General features: G+C 45.1%; 1 protein-coding gene across 2 annotated transcripts in view; it reads left to right on the forward strand.

The window, feature by feature from the left end:
* The window catches only part of DISP1 (dispatched RND transporter family member 1), a 659,288-nt gene that overhangs the window by 399,597 nt on the left and 237,916 nt on the right, over positions 1-21,775 (forward strand). The window lies entirely within an intron of this gene.

Raw genomic sequence — 21,775 nt, forward strand, 5'->3', positions numbered from 1 at the left:
TAAGGAAGCGTACACCAAAGCAAATATCCCTCCACCCATAAATAGTCATACCATCATATTGCATATAATAACACAACTCATTCAATGTCACTTAGCCTTTCAGTGGACTCCTGCTCTTCCGGTGTCGTCTGGTGCTTCTGGTCTCTGGCCAGTTGCTTGGCGTAGTTCAGCGCTGCCTTTGCATCGACAAAGAAGGTAGGCCTGCCAGGGCCCTGAACTTGCAATTTCGCTGGGTATATCAAAGCATATTTTGTTCCTGTTTGCTGAAAAATCTTTTTCGCCGGTATAAACTCCCTACGTGCAGCCTGTACATGCAGGGTAAAATCCGGATACAACGCTATGTCATTCCCGCGATATTGTATCTTATCCTTGTCTCTAGCGAGGCGTAGTATTGCGTCCCGATCCCTGTAGTTTAGTACTCTGGCCAATATCGGTCTGGGTGGAGCTTCCGGCTTAGGTCTGGGTCCTAGGGATCTATGAGCTCTCTCAATCAAAAACATCGGAGACAAACCATCACCAAATAGATCCTTCATCATAGTCTCAATGTACCTTTCCATGTTAAGAGGGTCAGTGGATTCAGCAACTCCCATGATGCGTACGTTATTTCGCCTCGACTTCGCTTCCAAATCCTCATTCTTCTGTTGCATCAGGGCCAGTACTTTATCCATACCTCTCACTTTCTTTTCAAGATCCGTTTGGCCTTCCTCCGTCTCAGTGACACGTGTTTCCAGCACACCAACTCTGCCCTCTTGCTTATCCATCCGTCGCGTAATGCTGTCCATGCGAGCGGCCAACGTGTCCATCTTGAAGTCAATGCCCTGCAGGCTCGTTTTCAGCTCCTGAAACATGGATCTGATATCTGCAGTCGGCAACTGACCGGCGCCGTCATCCGCCACATCACGATCTGTGTGTTCTGGTTCGGGCGGCTTAGTTGTCTTCTTATCGAAATTTATTTTGGGCTGACGTGTTGGTTTACCCTCACGGAACCTAGGCTACTGCACTCCCCAGCAACCTGACCTTGCAGCGACCTGCTCAGGTTCCACAAACTGGCTCCTCTAAGGTAGCACGGTGATAGGTCTCTAGATCGGGCCGACGCCGCTAATGTCAGCAAAGTTCATGTGGCGCACACCAGCGAGGAATACTTCTCTCCGTCCTGCCTCTATGGAGCATCAAATTCCCATAGTATCAACAGCATTGACGAAGTACCTCCTTCCGGCACCGTCGTGGTGCTTCCAACACAGACACGCAGCAGTACCTTAAACAGTCTAGAGCGGTGGAGTTGACGGACAAGCACTAACATCCTACACTCCCCGTCACGTTTCCACTGAGGTAACACCCTTGGTATAATCGTCTCCCCGCAGCTGTGGTAGTGTGAGTGGCTCAACAGCGTGGTTTCCTTCGCCCTCTCCAATCCAAAATGGCTGCCGTTGAATATCCTGGGGAGGCGCAGGGCACCGTTAAATCAACGCACGTGTCCCGCTGTGCAATACTGCTATAAAGTGTATAGACCCTGAATGCCAACTAGCTGCACAGTACCCACCATCAGCAAAGGTCCGTGACAAAGGGGCACTAAGTCCAGAGTCCCATGGTAGAGGAAGTATCAAAATGGTGGGCGCGATGCGACCAATATAGTGGCGGACTTCTCCCCGCCTGTAGGCACTTGCGCAAGACGCCAAACACCGCGTCTCAGTGATCAGTGTTACTGTCCCTACTTATACACGCCAGAACCCCATTTCTGAGGAATTTATTCTCCCACTCTTGGATCTTTTTTTTTTTTTTTTTAAATAGTTTTTGTATAGCGCCTATCACCGCCGGTCTCTAAGCGCTCACACAGAAAGGAACATAACCTGCTGTCTCCTAGATCACTCCGCCGTCCGCCCCAGTTAGGACGAAGATATTGACTTTGTAAACAGATGAGTCTTCAAGTTCTTCCTGAAGGACAGTAGCTGCGAGTCTTCCTTCAGGCTGGCCGGTAGCTCGTTCCACAATTGCGGGAGAAGTACAGAAAGAGCCCTACCCTCTTTAGATTTTAACTTAAATCTGGGTTGGATCAGATTGAAGGCCTTACCCGACCGCAAGGTTCTGGCTGGAATGTACTTCCTTAGGCGCTGTTTAATGTACTCTGGGGCTTTGCCAAAGATTGCCTTGTGAGCCATGCAAAGACACTTAAACTGCACTCTGAACTTAACAGGCAGCCAGTGCAGCTTCCGGAGAAGTGGGGTTGCATGCGAGTTCGGACGCGTTGACCGCTCTTCTTCTCCGCTCTGGAGCGTGTGGAGGTCTCATCACCGATCCTTCCGGAGCCCATCCCTCGTCGCCAGTGCGGAGAAGGGGCTTCAATCCCCCTCAGGTCAGGAACGCACGGAGTCACGAGGGGGTTAAACTGGAGGAAATCTTCCACATTCCCATCATAAGGAAGCAATCCAAGTTCTTGAAGTTTGCAGTGGGGAACAACCACTACCAATACTGTGTACTTCCATTCGGCCTGAAGTCAGCACCCAGGACCTTCTCCAAGTGTATGGCGCTGGTAGCTGCCCATCTGAGGAAACACAAGGTGTTCATCTACCCCAATCTAAACAATTGACTAATCAAGGCATCTACATATCAGGAGGCTCAGCTTCACTTCCAGTGGCACTTAGGCAGTATTCATGGCTTTGCTTGACTTAATTTAAACCTGAAGCGTAGTAGTGCATACTGAATCTCCCGTTTTCAGGTACAACACTTTTCGGGTCTCATGCAGATGAGGAGATGGGCCAAATGAAAGCGAAGATGGAAACACTAAAGGTTGTCGGCCTTGAAAGACCCAAAGAGCAACGTAAATCTTTTTGCCTTTTCTCCCACCGATATTCTACACAGAGGGTTCAAACCTCTCGGTGGTATCAGAGCCAACAGTCAAGTACTCAACAACAATCGTACCAACGATCTTACCAGCCTTGTTCCAATTACAATTGGAAGTGAACATTCTCTTACAGAAACAGACGGTGGAACCCGCTTCTCCTTTACAAAGAGGCAAAGAACTATAATCAAGATTCTCTCTTGTCAAAAAGAAAGACCAGAACAAGGTCAGACCCATTCTCGATCGAAGGAAGGCTAACAAGTGGATTCGAAGAGAGATTCCGGATGTTAGCATTACACCATATCTACCGTCAGCTACATAGATGGAATTGGTTATGTACAATCGACTTGCAAGACGCACACTTCCACATTCCCATCATAAGGAAGCAATCCAAGTTCTTGAAGTTTGCAGTGGGGAACAACCACTACCAATACTGTGTACTTCCATTCGGCCTGAAGTCAGGACCCAGGACCTTCTCCAAGTGTATGGCGCTGGTAGCTGCCCATCTGAGGAAACACAAGGTGTTCATCTACCCCAATCTAAACAATTGACTAAACAAGGCATCTACATATCAGGAGGCTCAGCTTCACTTCCAGTGGACCTCCAACCTTCTTCTTCGATTGGGTCTTCATGTCAACCAAACAAAGTCTACCTCGACGCCTGTACAGTGCCTACAATATCTTGGAGCTTCCATCAATACTCGCAGGGTTAACGTGTGTCCTTCGGAGAAGAGACGCTTATCGATCCTTCAGAAGGCTCAGGATCTTATGATGTCGTGTAGTTCCTATTTCCCTGATAGGTTCTGCGCATTGGAATAACATACACTATAGGCTTGGCATAGGACTGAGGTCAGTATGCACCTATCGCATATATTAAACTTAATTACTGTGTACCAGCTAGCTCAGAGGCCACTAGAAACTTCTTGACAACAAGAAGGGAATAGCTTCTGGCAACCACATAACATAAAACCCTGATCCCTCAGGATCGTGGAAACAATATAATACTTTTCATTCAGTCACTCATCTCAGAGAAGTACATAGAAGAAACAGTCAGGTGTGTTTACAATAAAATGTATTGCACAGTTATTTTAGTACTGGTTATATGTGCTGCGACAACTGTTGGACAGTAGCAGAGTAATATGGCCAGCAGTGCAGTTGAATAAAAAGGCATTGTATAGTTCTACTATTTTACAATAGTAATGAACACATACAAGAAATACAGAATGCATTAAGATAAAGCCTATACCCCTATGATGCCTAACTAGATGTACCCAAGTGTACCTAGCATGTGTGTAGCTCTTAGAGAGCCAAGAATCCCCCTAGGATTTAGTCTAACCCCATTACCTTAGTGGGACTTCATCCTGATCTCGAGCTGGACCCTCTAGGATGGGTGGATGGACTTCTGCCAGCTGGATCACGACGCAGGTTGCAGCGTCTCAGGTCAGAGTGTCGGCATGGAAGTCTCGGTCTCCTCTGGTTTGCTTGGGCAAAGGGAGGTATATTTATACCTGATAGGTACCTTGGAATGTTGGTATTGAAGTAAAGTCGGTCAGAGGAAGACGTCAGGAATGAACCCTTAGGGAATAGTAGTTCATGCATATTTAATGAGTTTTTGGAGAATTCAATAATCCTGTGCTAGGGAAAATCCCAAAAGCTTAAGGGTCTGTTTCTAAGAATTTGTTGTGACATAGGTTAGTCACTGTTGGACATGGAGATGACGTATTTAGGATGGACTGTCTCCTGCACCCAGAGCACACATCTGATAAGGGACAGCCTCCGTTGCTCATTATTGTGAAGGGAAGGCTAATGTAGGTGAAATGGCCTTTAGTGGGTGAAAGGGCCTGCCTGTCTTTGTGGCACGAAGGATTTGTGCCTCTGAAACAGTGCACCTATGTTAGGGCCTCAATCCAGCACATAACAATGACAGTGCCTCACCCGACTTTGAGGAAGGTCTCCTCTCTTCTGGGCTCGACGGCATCTTGCATATTCCTCACCCCGAATGCACGTCTCTACATGAGACCCCTGCAGGAATGTCTGGAAGACCAATAGGACCAGCGAACAGGAGACTGGGAGGACCGGATTTAACTGTCTCAATACACCCTCCGGTCTATCAAATGATGGTGTTGGCCCACCAATCTCCTACGAGGGTTTCCTTTTCACAGGGAGATACTTGTTCAAACCATAGTCTCAGATACCTCTCTCCTGGGATGGGAGCCCATACAGATCATCTTCAAATTCAGGGCAAATGGTCACAAAAGGAATCCACTTAACACATCAATCTGCTAGAATTACGAGCAGTTCATGTGTCTCTGAAAGCTTTTCAGCCATCATTGCGTGCCAGCTCCCTGCTTGTCTAGACGGACAATACAACAACAATGTTTTACCACAACAAGCAGGGAGGCTCGAGATCCAGACCATTATTTCGGGAATCCCAAAAGATCTGGAAGTGGCTTCGAACCAGAAACCTGACCATTACAGCAACTCACCTCCCAGGTGTTCAAAATGTTCAGGCCAAGTCTCTCAGCAGGCTCTTTCAGGAAAATCACGAGTGGGTCTTAAATGACGATGTGGTCCAAGATATATTCGGAAAATGGGGTACTCGGGAGGTCGATTTGTTTGCCATCGCAGAAAACAGCAATTGCCAAAGCTTCGCGTCGAGGTTCTACCAACCGGGAACCCTGGAGAATGCCCTATGGATCAACTAGTCAGGCAGATTTCTCTACGCCTTTCCTCCAGTTCCCTTGATCCCGGCAGTCCTCATCAAGCTCAGTCGCGGGCCAAAATGATACTCATAGCCCTGGAGTGGCCATGTCAGTGGTGGTTCACAGACCTCCTACACCGGTCTATCTGTCCACATCTCATGCTTCCATGCAAATCGGACCTACTCACGAAATCGGAGGACAGATGGTGCACCCTAACCTCTCCTCTTTGAATTTGGCAGCATGGCTCCTGAGAGTGCAGTTTGGACACTTGAACTTAACTCAGAACTGCATGGACATTCTTAAGGAAGCTAAGCGGCCATCCACACATAATGCTTACGCTCATAAATGGAAGAGATTCTGTATTTGGTCCTCATCGAAGAATGAGGATCCTACCTCTTGCCAGGAACAATCTGGCCTTCAATTTTCTTCCATTAAGGTTCACTTGGCAGTCCTCACTGACTACAAGAAATGCCCTTCACAAACTTCCTTATTCAGAACTCCTGTCATATAAGATTTCTTGGAGGGTTTGAAGTAGATTCTCCCCCATTGAAAGTCCTTCTCCTCCTTGGGAGCTTAATGTGGTCCTCTCAATTAGTTGTTGCAAACTGATATTAGAAACTGTTCAGTACAAGTCAGTTAAAAATAAAAGTTGCAGGAGCTCGGAATGTGTAATAACATGCAGAAAGATTCTATCTTTTCTCTTTTATCTAAGGAGTGCAAAAAATAAACATGTTCTCTCTGCTTGTCATTTGCAAAGTAGAAAATAGAGTAAAATAAAATAAAGCAATGTTCAGTAGTCGTTGCTAAACAGGTTCTTCAATTATGCTCCGTGACCTGTCCTGCCTTTCACCTCAGCTGCTGGCTGTGGCAGCAGGCATTTTAATAATCAGAACTCAACTGTAATAACTTATAATGGTTGAGTTCTGGCGTATTTTCTTGATAATCATCGACGGGTGCGTCACATGCCGCCGAATATAAAGAAATTAGTCTGCCATTTATACAGGGATTACAGAATCACATGTTTTAGAACTTCTTTCTCTTGTAAGATACCAAGTGTTCCATTCAGTGAAACTTTGAAATGAGGCTACATGAGTTAATCGTCTCCCTATCCATAGAGGTTTCTAATCGGTCAGTCTGCCATCCCATCTTATTGAATGCAGTGATTCTTTCTATAGGTTGGGTATCAATTTATCAATTGAGTGACGAAGGCAAGGCCCATTGGGTGTTCAGCCATACAAGTAATGAGAGGTAAGCAGTCCACCATGAGCCACTTTAAGTTATGGTAAGCTGCATCTGATTGCACGCTAAACAGCCAGTTGTTTATTACTAGATGGCAATAAGCATGAAGGTAAAAGATTATATGCAGCATGCCAAGCCCACCATCCTGCGTAGATTTGCAGCACTTGGCATTGGAAAATCATGGTGCTCCACTCTTCCATGGAAACCATAAAACCAAACCATTGAGAGTGGTAAAAAAAAAAGGTGGGAGGAAGGTGGTGCGAGTAGGTCTGAAGAGAATATAATAGTTTTGTTAGGGAAACCAATTTGCAATAATAGTGCACCCAGGGATAACGGAATTGCGAACCAGCATTCTAAAACTTTACAAAGCAAATTGTTTAGAGAGATGATATTGCCCGACCAACACCGATTAGCTGAACTTGCTATGCTGATGCTTGGATAAGTAAAATCCTCAGATTTCACCCTGGGTTTAGGGTCCCATAACAAGATCCATAGGGTGCCACAAACTCTAAGAAAAATGGATTTGGATCAATTGACTTGTGGTCCTTAAATCAAGCTAAAGTTATTTGAACATGTCAGGACTAGATTCAGAAGGTAACCCAAGAATATAAGCAGATAGTCGGCATATAATGCAACTCATTCCTCGACCCCTGGATCCCATTGATAACCCTGGATTTCCTCATCCTCTCAGTACTGGGGCTAGATACTCAGTAGCAAAGGCAAATAATAACAAGATTATTATTATTGAAAAAAAATTAAAAGCCATTGTTATTTGTAATATCAATACATGTAAGCCACGTAAATACAACACATATTGCATTACAAATGCTATAGGTGTCACATTTGCGAAAGTTATAACTATTAGCATTGTAAATGACAACGCTATTAATTTTGCTATTTTCAAAAACAAAACATAAATAAAAAATGTAATTTACAATACCAATAGCTCAAACTTTCCTAATGCGAGACCTATTGCATTGCAAATGCTTGTTTGGCTAGTCTTTTTCGACTTTTGTCAACTTAATTTTTGAGTTCTTGAACTCCTGGTGCCTCAACGAATGTCCCAATGTTGGACCAGCTTCAAGCCTTGTGGCTTCTGTCAACCTGCGATGTCCGTGACTGATCCTTACCTGGTGTGCCTTTGGTGTCTGGGATGCGACCGCAACCTGAAGTTGTTCTGCGAGTGCCGGGACATGAACCTGAAGGCTTTGCTGGAGCAGTCTTGAAAGCTGCTGGAGGCCCTGCGCTCGGCTCCGTGTCACTCCCGTTCTTGTTCGAGGGGAAGGTCTTGAATGGTCGTGGAGTCCACACTCCTTGCACTCGAAGTCGTCAAAGAGCTCTTCAGATAAGTGCGGAAAACACAAAAAATTGTCAAGGAAGCAAAAGCGTTTTTCAACTTCTTCCCGTCGGTCGACCAACTTGAGGAAGGATACCGAGCGTCGTCGCTTGAAGGCTACGTCTCCACGCTTCCCTGCCTTTAAGGGAGCCGGAGCGTCTCCTGCCCAAATTCAGGAATTTTAAGAGGACCTGTACCTCGTCTTTGGGCAGCCCTGCTCCAGGCCCATGAGTTCCTGTGGATCCAGGCCTGGATCTGGATTGACGCCAGTCGGTCACTCTGCCTTCCCCAGCGTCGATCACGACGCTGACGCTCCCGCATTATCAATGTGCCGAAGTCACACCTGACTCCCTCTCAGACGCTCCCTTTCATCGGGGCGGTTCTGGACACAGTGCGGTTTCGGCGCTATCCTTCCGAGCAGCGAGTCCGGGATATCGGGCTGTGATATCAGTGTTAGAGTCATTCTCACCAAAATCCGTGATAGAGGCTTTGAGACTGCTGGTCCTCATGGCCTGCTGCATCCTACTGGTGGATCATGCCAGATGGTATATGCGGGCTCTGCACTGAGTCCTGAAATTCCAGTGGGTGCAGCATATGGGGAATGTTTCCCACTATGTCCAGATCTCTGAGGGAACTGCGCACCAATGGTAGTGGTGGCTAACATACCAAGATTTTGTGAGAGGCAGATCCCTCTCCCTTCCTCAACCAGATCTAACGGTGGTGACAGATGCGTCACTTCTGGGATGGGACGGCCACCGGAGATAAGAGGCATCTGTTCTCTGGCGGAGTCTGATCTCCATATCAACCTTTTGGAGCTCCTGGCGATCAGACTGGCACTGAACGCATTCCTTCCCTCTCTCAAGGGGAAAGTGGTGCAGGGGTTCCCCACAACACCACCGCCATGTGGTACTGCAACAAACATTGCCGGGTGGGGTTGTGGACCATTTGTGAAGAGGCTCTCTGCCTCTGGACATGGCAGAACATCAGGACATAACCCTGGTGGTTCAACACCTGGGGGCTCCCTGAACACCAGGGCGGACAAACGCAGCCGTCGGTGTCTAGTCGATCACGGAATGGCGTCTCCATCCGAAAGGTGACGCATGGTCTCTTTCAGCAGTGGAGAGAGCCTTGGTTAGATCTATTCGCCACCAAAGAGAACGCGCAATATCAGCAATATTGCGCCTGGAGTTTGCAAGGCTCCCACGACCTGTGACACTTTTCGTCACTAGTGGAGCTTCGGCCTCCTTTCTTCCTGTACCACTTCTGTACAGAGTGCTCAAGAAGATCAAGCATGACCAAGCCATTCTTGTAGCTCTGGTTTGGTCATGAAGAGTCTAATACCTGACCGTCTGAGCATGGTCATTGATTCTCTAATCAGACTGCCCCTTCGGGAGGATCTTCTGTCGCAGCAACAGGGGAGAGTCTTCAACCCGAACCAGTCCAGTCTCCACCTCCCTGCGTGGAGATTGAGCGGCAGCAGTTGACAGCTCTTGACCTTCCACTTGAAGTCTGTGAAATTATCTTGCCAGCCAGCGTCTCTCCACTAAAATGGTATACGCCTGTAGGTGGAACGAACTTCTGGCATGGTGGTGCACAGCAAAGGCAGTTGACCCCCTTTCTGCTTCTCTTTCTGAGGTCCTTTTGTACATTCTTTCTTTGGCCCGGCAGGGATCTGCCTTGGTCACTCTTAAAGGCTATCCTGCGGCTATCTCCGCTTTTCTTCAGCTACCACATCAGCCTTCTTTATTCAAATCTATTATTAACAGATTATTTAAGGGCCTTTCTCATCTGTTCCCTTCATGTCCTTTTGTAATGCCTCAATAGGACTTAAATCTGGTTCTCACTTGTCTTATGTTTGCTCCCTTCGAGCCTCCTCATAACTGTCCCCTCAGGTTGCTGACTCTCAAAACTGCCTTCCTTGTTGCCATCACTTCTGCTCGCAGGGTGAGCGAGCTGCAGGCTTGATCTTCTAAGCCCCCTTTTCTATCTGTGTAGCTGGATAAAGTGGTGCTTTGTACCAAACCTTCATTCCTTCCTAAGGTCGTCATGCCTTTACATGTGGGAATCTATCACTCTGCCCATCTTTTTCCCACCCCGCATCCCTCCAAGAAGGAGGAGAGACTCCACCGTCTGGACCCAAAACATGCATTGTCTTTTTTTCTTGATCGCACAAAAGACTTCCGGATGGATGATCAAACTTTTGTTGGCTATGCAGATGCCAAGAAAGGTAGGGTTGTTCAAAACTGGACAATCTCCCGATGGGTTGTCCTTTGTATCAAAATATGCTATGCTTTAGCGAAGAGAGACCTTCCTGTGGCATTGCGTGCTCATTCCACTAGAGCAACGGCGGCAACCACGGCGTTAGCATGTGAAGTCCTAGTCCTTCACATCTGTCAGGCAGCAACCTGGGCAACCTTGCACATGTTTACCAGGCACTACTGCCTGGACAGACAAGTCCGGAGTGACAGGTACTTTGCCTGTTCGGTCCTCCGGGATTTTCTGGTATGATCTTGGTTCACCAACCCTCCTCCTGGGATGGTATTGCTTAGGTATCTATTCTAAGGGAAGGAATTTACTGCTAACAGTCTATCAGATGAGCAAGTTACTTAAATGTGATAATGATGTATCTGGTAAAGACATATGTTAGTTGTAGATTCCTTACTACCCCATACATCCTCCCCCGCTCTGCGAACTGATTTCTAGGGATAGGGACTCCCCTAAAGGGCCGTAGTTTTGACGTACCAGTGGTGAGTGTCTTTCATGGCTCTGCGCTTCTGGCGTGAAAAGTCGTGTTAAGAACCAACGTCAGCGTGCATGGGCGTTCCTCTATGTAGACTCCCACAATGCCGACGAACGACGCGGAGATGACCAACCCCACCTAACGACGCACAAGGCACTGCTGAAGAAAAATCTTCGGATCCAGCCTGACGCCTGGGGGGAAATTCTAAGGTAAGTAATCTACAACTAACATATGTCTCTCCCAGATACATAGTTACCAATGGTAAGTAACTTGCTCTTTATTCACTCAATAGGGTGACCTGAAAATGTACATTAGCCTAGAAGTTGGATTCTGTTTCTTCACGGATAAAGGAAGCAAAGGATTCATCTGTAAACCATCTGTCAGATTGCGCTAATCTTGTGAGCTGGACATAACAGAAGCAATTTTTTTTTTCATTTTTACCATCCCCACCTGTGGCCACATATGCTGTAATATGAGGATCACTGGTAGGAAAGGAGACTGGGATTAGAAGAAAAGAGACATAGGATTCCACACTCTTACTTGTTATTTCTGGGGTCACGGAGGCCTTCAGGTTTTAGTGAATCTCCACAAGTTAAAGAACTTTTGTAAGTAACTTATACTTAATGTAACTATAATTGTGAATCGATGTACCATAGCAACACCTTTGTCTAACCAACTCTCGATACTTCGATAGGTAACTAGGTATTAATAAAAGCTAAATATCTTGCAATATACTTTTATACTCAACTTCTCCCTATAGTTAGAGTAACTGTCTCAAGCTGTGTTACTCTATGCTCTTTTAGCAAAGATAAGTAGTTTCTAATTGACTTGAAGAAATTAAACATCCGAAACACCATCAACATCACAAGGATCCCTACTCGTGTGTGTCTGTGTGTGTGTCTGTGTGTGTGTCTGTGTCTGTGTCTGTGTCTGTCTGTGTCTGTGACTGTGTCTGTGTCTCTCAAACAAAGTCCTGTCCGCCCCAATCACTGTAACGGCAACAACCAGGCAAGTACCTCGTACTCACTCCTCTGCGCAGTCAACGACCTCCACACCAGTATTCGTGGTAAGCAGTGAAAAATGTATTAATTTATCTTGGCATAAAATCACTGGGACTAGTGCCCTCTATGACGTGTTTCGCTCCTTGTTATATATATAACTGAGAAACTACATGCCCCAAGAAGCCCTGAATATCAAGGCCCACTAGAGGGCGATATATGGCAAATCAGAGACTTGTTCTTACCGTATATGCCCATTTGTAAGCCAGTGATCAAGGAGAGAAGAGTCTCTGAAACACATTGGGCTGGTGTGTTGAAATACCTGGCTGGTTTGCCCAATAAAGGATCCTGCTTGTAGAAGGAATCGCCTGAAGCTGAGTGCGTCTTTATTTGTGCACGTTTTTGGATGAATATATATATATATATATATATATATATATATATATATATATATATATATATATATATATATATATGTGTGTCTATATGTGTGTGTCTATATATGTTATCAAGACCTTTTTAGGTCTAAACCCGTCACAGAGATTTATGAATTGAATAAACCCCAATTATAATTTGGATCGTTGGCTTGTGCATTCTTGACCTGAGAGCGCCCTACAATTGGAAACTTTGGTGGATATTAATTGCCGGTCTACTCCGCCGGTCTGCGCGGCACTCCCTCCAAGGGCAGTGATTACCGGAATGTATATTAGAAGTCTAATAGCTGATATACAACATCATTCATATATACTTGCGCAGTGTCCTCTAAGGATTCCCTTGTGTTCCTGCGCAGGAACTCTTAACAAAATAGACAATGCCAGTATTAAGAGTGCAGCTAATTAAAACCCAGTCTTTACAGTTCATAATAAATGTGCAAGAAATGGCTCAAAGGTTTTTTTCAATTGAACACAACTTCAGGATACTTCTTTGTAATCCACAATGTATATTGTACAATAGTTTAGGAAACAAGAGGGCTTGATATTGAAATCCAAAATCTATGTATTATTGGCAGAAGAACAACCGCACAGGTGTTATTGCATGTAGTCAACAAGTACAGCACTCAACCTCTCTATGTCCTTACTTCTCCGAGACATACATAATAAGTCCCGTACAAAAAGGGGGTGATTAAGTAGTCAAAATAACATTTGGGAAGAATCTTCAAGGAGTTGATATTGAAGTGTTTTCTTGAGAACCTTGTCCCATGTAAAATATAGTCCTTCAAACATCCAATAAAGTAGGAGCCATGAAATTGTGTTTCCATCCAAAGTTTTCTTTTATTGAATCATTCAGTAATACTCCAACATCAGCCCAGCCAATGCGTTTTGTCCCCAAAATAGGCCTTCATCAGGTTTTATTCAGTACATGCGTGATAAAGTCCATCTTCGTGACAAGTAGAGTATCTGCTATGAGTATGAAGAGAAAGTCAAGTCTCAAAAAGGATTTGTGAGCGCATGAGATAAAGATATAGGCTTTAGACGAGGGATAGAGCATGCGCCATGTGTCCATGAGACAAGTGGAGTTAGAAAAGTCCTGCAGTTGGGTTCACCCCACTCAAACTGAACCTAGTAGAGTATTTATTAAGGTCCCAGGCTATGCCGCTGCTACCAAGAGACTGCCTTGCGGAGCTTCAAGTTATACTTGGCAAAGGACAGAAAGAAAGGATATGGTCCCCCAGGCCCTATCGCGGATTTCTCAACTAAGCTGGTTGAACTTATAGCGCTGTATGTTATATCTACTAAAAACTTTCTCCTACTTGGATATTTTAATGTGCGCAGACAGTGCGTAAGCAGTGGCTTTCCTTGCCAACCTCGCAGCTTTAGATATAACCCAGATCAATGATGGTCCCACTCATATAGCCGGCCACACTCTGGATATCATTCTCGCAAATTCATCCCGCATTACTTGTGAATCTCCTCGACCAGTTAGCTGGTCAGATCACGCCTTCATTGATTTTAGGATTTGAGGACCCAGAGGCCAGGAAAAGGCGGGCTCTAATTCTAATTACTCATTCAGACAATGGCATAAAATCACCCCTAAAGCTTTTTCAGCAGTCTTTCCTGCACCATGAGATGGGGAACATGAAAAGGTAAAGGAGGGGTTAGCTTGCTTTAATGCTCTAGCAAAAGCTGCAATTGACCAACTTGCATCTCTGAAAACCTCTATGGGTAAGTCAAGACCAGTTCAAGCAGCTTGGTTTACTGCTGAATTACGCATAGAGAAAGGACACTGCAAAAATCTTGAAAGGCGGTGGAGACGGTCCCACAATACTAGAGATAAAGAAAAATATAGGACTCTCCTCGCCCAATACCATAAAAACATCAAAATTGCCTGGAAGTCTTTCATCGCTCTGCAGTTAACCCAGGCAGGGAGCGCCCCAAAAGAACTATAGCAGATCATTAAAACCTTCACGAACCCTAAAGCGCGTGATCTGGAAGAACTCCCCTCCCAAGCCTTATGTTACACTATTGGGGAATACTTTGAGCAGAAAATAAAGGTTATCTATGACCAGATCCTTACAGCTGGTAACACGAGATCTGCCCCAACATATGAACACCTCCCTGATATAAAGGGGACACCTTTGATGAGTCCCCCCCCCCTACCCAGACTTGTAAAGAGGTGGAAACCTTATTACATACTGTTAGATCAGGCTCCCCTCTAGATGCTGTACCAGCCAAAATATCGGCGAGCCTCGCAAAACAACTGTCTGCTCCTATCCGCTCCCTTTTGAATGCATCATTAAAGGAAAGTCATTTGCCTTCTGGATGGAAGGCAGCACAGGTCATCCCCCTACGCAAAAACACCAAGGCCTCTATGAAAGATCTATCAAGTTTGCGACCAATATCCCTCCCACCGCTCCTGAGCAAAATGCTGGAAAAACATATCAACAAGCATTTATCAGCTCATGTCGAAGCGTCAGATTGCCTTGATGTGTCACAATCAGGCTTTAGACTGTAATATAGTACAGAGACAGCCCTAGTGGCAGTCACGGACAATATCATGCTAGCAGTAGATAGAGGCCAATCCACTCTACTGGTGCTATTAGATCACTCAGCGGCGTTCAACACTGTCAACCACCAAATTCTGCTCAGGGGATTAGAGGAATCCAGGATAGAAGGAGAGGCCCTGCAGTGGATGACCAGCTTCCTCTCTGACCGCTCCCAGACAGTTAGTCTGGGTCCTTATAGGTCTAAGTCCAAGGGAGTCCCGCAGGGATCCTGTCTAAGCCCTACCTTATTTAACATCTATATCGCTCCCTTGCCCAATCTTATGAGGACATATGGATTTGTACCAATATCCTACGCGGATGACACCCAGCTTACCTTCTCCTTTGATAAATACTCCACAACAGCCCAGACCACCTTCTCAACCGGCATGCTAGCAATATCTCAGTGGATGTGTACTATCTCCAACTAAATGCCGAGAAAACAGAGATTATGCTTTTTGGTGAGGCCACCCTTCTGTGGACACCACAGTGGTGGCCTGGGGAGTTGGGTGCCCCTCCCACCTCGAAGGCATCAGTAAAGAATCTAGGGGTGCGCATTGAGCAGAGTTTAAACATGAAGGAGCAGGTGTCTCAAACGGTAGGTTCATGCTTTCATTTATTAAGTCTGCTGAGACGAGTATTTCTGTTTCTCCCAGACCATACCCGGAAGACTCTCATTCAGACATTAGTCCTGAGTCCTTTGACTACTGCAAAGCTTTACTGATATCGGCCAATGAGTCCTTGTTAGACCGCTCGCAGGTAGTTCAAAACACAGCAGCACGTTTGGTACTGAATGCCCCTTATAGATCTCCGTCGAACCTGCTATTGTGGCAGCTGCACTGGCTTCCGGTTCGCAAGCTAATAAAATTCAAGGTTTGCTGCATCATCCATAAGGCAGTGCATGGCAACAGGCCAACATATCTGGCGGAGAAGTTTAGTCAATACACTCCCCTTAGAGACCTGCGATCCAGCTCTAAATCCCCTCTTAAAGTCTCTCGTACCAACAAGGCCAGGACCGGGGGGGAGAGGCCTTTTCTTTCCTTGCCCCACTGAACTGGAATTCGCTCCCACTTACACTGAGGCAGTGTACGGATCATTTCCATTTTAAAAAGTCCTTGAAAACATTCCTGTTCTAGACGTTTCATACAGTATCAGCACTCTCTTATTTGTCCACAAGCGCAGAGATACCCCTGCGGGGGTGATTCAGGCGCTATATAAAAAAGTAAAATAAATCAAAATAAATGGTCATAGCAGCAAGTGGGTCGGGCAGCAGAGCACATATGTTCTGACATGTAATGGTATGGCCCTCTAGGGATCCAGAGTCCATGAGATATTACAAGTGCAGAATTCAGCTAGAGGTGTTTCAGTCCTCTTTGACAAGTGAGTCACCCCATTTTGACTTGTTTCACGTGCAGAAGAAGCATTTGCAATTCAATAGGTCTCGCATTTGCGAGGGTTTCAGCTATTGGTATTGTAAACGGCCATGCCTTTCATTTGTGTTGGTTTTTTAAACAGATAAATTAAAGGCATTATTTACAATGCTAATAGCTTAAACTCTCACAAATGTGAGACCTATTAAGCAAGGTATAACTGTATTTGCTCCCCATGAGCCTGCAGGCTGCGATTTTGTCACGACCATGGACAGTAGTGAACATCTTAATTATAGCAGTGCATAATTATAGTTTTATTTTCTCATAACTTTCACAATGCATGAAGCCTTCAAATACCAAGCAGTGTGGGGGGCAGCTGCCCCACTGGTATGCAGAGTTGTGCATTGACAGATTAATACAGGAATACAAGTACCAGAGAGCAAAGTTTCCAATCGGACCTGGTAAGCAGCAGTATGTGCACAAAAATGGTGCAAAATCATGTGTTCATTAATGTACCCCTCTCTCTCACATGCTGCAATGGCGCTGAGAGGAAAACCAGCAAAGGGTGGGGGTATGATTTTACAACACATCCGGGTGAGTGAGTTTGTGTTAATTTCAGCAGCTGCGCATAAAAAAAGAATTAAGTAGCTGCCGTTCTCGACCCTGAAGGTGCCTCGCACACATCTTAAAAGCCTTGCAGGAAAGTGTTGTCTGTGATAGGACAAAATAATTAAAGGAAATAGTGCTCATGAATACTAAATAAACATACCGTGTAACCACACAAGTAAAAAGTCCAAGGAGGCACTAACAGGCCTATTAACGAACCAGAAGCAACCATTTAGAATTACAGCAACAGGAGCCAATTGAAAAGATGGGCGGAGCTTCAAGTCCATACCAGAGTACAGCATGTCTCACAGAGCAGTGCATGCGCTGCCCAGGCTCAACCTAAAAAACGATAATTAGTGTATTCTGCTCAAGAACATTTCCCAGCTTGTATCGTTGCTATAAAAGATGCCAAGGAATTCGACATTATTTGTGCATTTTTGTCTCCCGCATCATTCTTTGAGGAAGCTGCAGTGCCATGATTTTCATCCTGGACTTGCTAAGAAGGAGGACCTAGCATGTTGACTGCTTGGATCTCCAAGTTTGCCTCCCATTCAAACTTCCTCTTTGGAGGGATTGTCTGTCTTTCTCAAGAGGATTCCTCACTTGAACTTCTGCAGCCTGATCCTTCATGCTTAGATTCTGAGAAGGAGTGACTCTGATCTTCCTGATGTTTTGAAGGCTGTTCCTAGTTTCAGGATCTAGTATTTGAATGCACTCTGCGTTGGACATGGGATGAGATTTTGTGTTTTGCGTAATACTGTTTGACCTGCCAACATTTTAGCATATATTTCTGTTTTCCAAAGGCAATAAGGACTTTGCTTTTTCCTTTTGTATTACAGTTTCTTATAAGATTGACAGCTAGAAATCCCAGTTAAGCCTAAAAGGTTGCCCAGTATGATATCAACCTTTTTATTTTTTTTTAGCAGTTTAGTTTGTCCCTCTTTTAAATGTGTTTGAAGACATTTTCTTGATCACAGTAACTCCAGCCAGTGCATTTAATCGGTGTGCCAGACTCAATGTGCAGATTATGTTTTTTTTCTCTTTAGCCAGAGCAAGTGCAGAATGAGTAAATCCTTTTTAACATGAAGTCGTTCTGAAATTCCTTATAGTTCATTCATGCAGTTTTGAGGGATGTTCTACAAGTTGCATCCTAAAGGAACGCAGAATAAACCACACAATTTACTATGCTGTAGATTTGTCATCACACATCTTTCATGCTTGCAGAATATATATTTACTATTTTTGTTACTGACTCTCAGTTGTGCTGTTCCTAATGATATAGGTGAAATGTGTTGGCTAGGACATTGAGCTGCATCTTTACAGGAGTGGCAGGTCACTTTTAGTGATGCCGATAACACAATTCTGCACATGCAGCCGGTGTGGTAATCATTCTTGGATCCAAGACCAGTCCTCCTCAGTCGTTTTTCATAGATAATGATTCTATGAGAAGACCGAGTATCGGAAGAAAGGTACCTATGCAGTAATCTGGTTAGAATGTTTATGCAGGGTACAATGGCCTATGGAGACCAGTTTTAGGTCTTGCCTACTAGACAGCATATGAACTGTCTGTAGCGAGAAATATTGTGGACTTGGAAGAACATGCAGGGGGGCTTGGAGCCTGTTCGTTGTTAACCATTTGTTGGTTCTCCTGTCACTCTCATTGGCCTGTTTCTTATTCATGTCCAAGCTTACCAATCCTGTGCTTGCCGCTTTTATTGAGCATAGCTGCTTACCATCACTTTTGATTGACTGGCTTCCAAACTTCCACTGCTTGCTTTGTATGCACTGCTTTCTTTGTATGCACTGCTTTTTTTTCTTTTTTGTGTTAAGCACTCCATGGGAGTGCATGTTTTTTCCAGCTGTCTCCCTTATGTACTTCTCTCTCCATGCATTCAGTGGTGCTCTCTGCGCCTGTGTGCTTCTCCCCCCTAGTAAATTCTGTACCCTTGAGAACCGTAAAATGTATTTCCACCTTCATATCCTTGGCTGATCACTGTTTGGATAAATACAACCTTAGATGTCCACCATCCACTAAAAACCTTGCACAAACTATACAGTAAGATGTAAAAAAAATATATATTTATGCTATAACTCATCTAAAACCTCTGTTTAGAACACGAGATATTCTGAGACTGTCCCAGAACATATCTTAAAATGAAAAAGAGTAAAATTCAGTTGTTCTGCACTTTAACTCTATGGAATGAGGGATTGAGCAATATTTGAAAGAGATTTTAGTTGCACAGCGATCGATTGTTGTCAAATACCTTTGAAAAAAGTGAACATAATAATCCAAAATAATTCGGCGAAAAGGTGGGGATATAGTTATTACACCAAGTGTGCTTGTTGCACATACTCCGCTATTTGTGGGAACAATATTCGGATCCACGAGCCACGGATGAATACTCTTAAAAGCAGTTTTTTCTTCGCGGGCACAGCATCGTGTAAAATCGGAGGCTCCTGGAGAATTTTGACATCCCCGTCCAAGGTTGGCGCTGAAAATCCGGCTCCCTGATAGATCTGGAGGCCGGAGAAGTTCCCAGGCCTCGTCTGTTTGCCGAGGGACGGGGAGCGGTGTGACTCTTCGCCGCAGAAGCTCGGGCAGCGCCTCAAAGGAGAGCAGTCTAGGGAAGAAATGTTAGATTTGTGCTCAAATAGTCTCTTGCCTCGTCCGCCTCCAGCCTGCATCGGGCCTTTCAGCACAGCCCAGATCAAATAAAACCTCCTGTGCGCGCTGGACCAGCGCCCCTTTACCCAAAATAGTCGGAGGGCTTTTGAGAATGAGAAAGTAGTCTAAGCGAGAGCGGTGGGGTGCAGAAGGGGTGCGCGCCATACAAAACCGGAAAGTGCTTTCATGAGCCATTACTGAAAGATTTGAACAGTACTTCAGCAAATCCCTTGCAAAAACAGAGAAGTGCATTGGGTTATGCGCTCTTAACACTCCCTGTCTGCCCCCTACAGCCCCCCCAGACCTGATCTAAGCAGCAAGTGCCCTGTCAAGTATGAACTGTTCTATCAGTCAAGTATGTTTGCCAGGTCCCCAGTTAACTGAGCATGTGAAACTTTAATCATAACTGTACTTACCAGCTTTTGAGAGTGCCAGAGCTAGATTTATAAGGAAAAAGGCATAGTAAGGATTTCTTTATTAACCAGGCACAAATACTATGGCAAAGGCAGAAATCATGAAGTACCTCCTGTTTCAAACTTCTCTCTCCAGTGTGCAGTGTTTGTACATAGGGAGCCCAGAGGCAGACAGCAAAGCCTTAATGGGCCTTCTAAAACGCAGGTGGTTTAGTCCACTAAAAGGTTCCACATCATTACCTTTGCACAGAGATTCTGCAGGAACCTTCGGTCATCTGCTCTTTCCATTTTCAAATGTTGAATCTGCAGTTGCAGAGCCTTACTAAGGAAATTATTGATTGGGGAAAATGTTCACAAAGGCTCTAAAGCCTATCTCACCATGGGCTTGTGACCAGGCGCTAAACTGAGCGCTCTTGCAAAGTTTGGCATCTGTGGCTGTCGTCAGAGATGTGAAACCGGGTCCAGTGCTAATCAGCCAAGGGCTGGAGTTCCTTAATGGAGACTCCAGTATGGGGAGAAAGATCTCAGATTTGCTAGGATTCAGTTTCAAAAAGCATTTGCTGTCCAGTAACAAACCACAGCCAGTCATGCGGTCTCATCATGTGCATCCAGTCCCACTATCTTCACATTCCAATAGTTTTGAGTGTCATCTGCACATGGAATCAACCGAACCTTGAAAGAATAACATTAATTTTCTTAATTCTAGAGAGGGCAACAAGACAGTGATTGCCTGGTGATTCCAGAAGCTTTGGGGACTGCTGCCATTCTTAGGGTTGTCACCCCGAGCCAAACTCCTCAAGACAAGCCACTGGATCACGAGTAGAGAAAATCCCAGTTCGGCCTTACATGGTCATAACTTTCTGGCATTAGTCACATACTTCTGCCCTTTGAATGGGATCTGGTGGAACAAGTCAGATCCCTCCATGAACACAGACTTTCTAGAACTCAAAACATTCCTTCTAGTATGGGCAGGTTTCTAGGATACTATAGTAGAGTTAAATGCTAGACCGGGTGTGGGAGTATCTGCATACTTTCCCTCTGACCCCGAATCTGATAGCATTACGGAAGATCAGAGAAGGCCTGGGATGCTTGGTCATTTTAATGGCACTTTCTTGGCTTGGTCAAGTCTAATTCTCAAGAGCTGCTCTCTCTCTCTTTAGATGAAACACACACACACACACACACACACTTTTACAGAGAAGAGACCCCCATCTGTGGAGGGAGGGAGAGTCATTTACCACTCGCTACCATTGCTCTTTTCAAGTGCATAGCTTGTGAAAAGCTAACCTTTGCACACCTCTCGACAGAGATTTTTAGGATTCTATAAGCTGCTAGGATGTCTTCCACCTGAACGAAGTACAAAGCTTATGCCCGAGGTTCTGCCACTTGGCACTAGTGACGTATATATGAAGCTGCTCATCTGATGTCATGCTGTTTTTCACATAGGCTGGCTGATGTAGGGCTAGGTGGGCACCTGCAAGACTTAACCAGTTGCCATTGAGGCATGCATTAACAGACCTAGATAGTATTCCTTTATTCCCATCATGTTTTTCAAAAGACATCTGACGGTCCTAATGCATTTGTGGGCTCTTCTGGGGAGTCCAACGGCATTCTGGAACCTCATTCTGGTGAGGCTAGGTTGCTGAACAAAGATGTGAGCTTTGAGCTGATAAGTCTGATGTGACATTCAGCTTTTTTTCCAAGGAAGACTTCCTTCTGGGTGACTATCATCAACTGTGGCACACGTGAGCTACATACAGTTTATACAGCCTTTATTTATTTATTTATTGCAATTTTTAAAGCGCTGCAATTACCCGTGGGTGTCTCGGCGCTAAAGTCTAGAACTAAATAACCAGTGATTAAACAGTGAGACAATAAGTAAGAGTGATCC

This window comes from Lissotriton helveticus, chromosome 6 (assembly GCF_964261635.1).
Source record: "Lissotriton helveticus chromosome 6, aLisHel1.1, whole genome shotgun sequence".
NCBI classification, from domain to species: domain Eukaryota; kingdom Metazoa; phylum Chordata; class Amphibia; order Caudata; family Salamandridae; genus Lissotriton; species Lissotriton helveticus.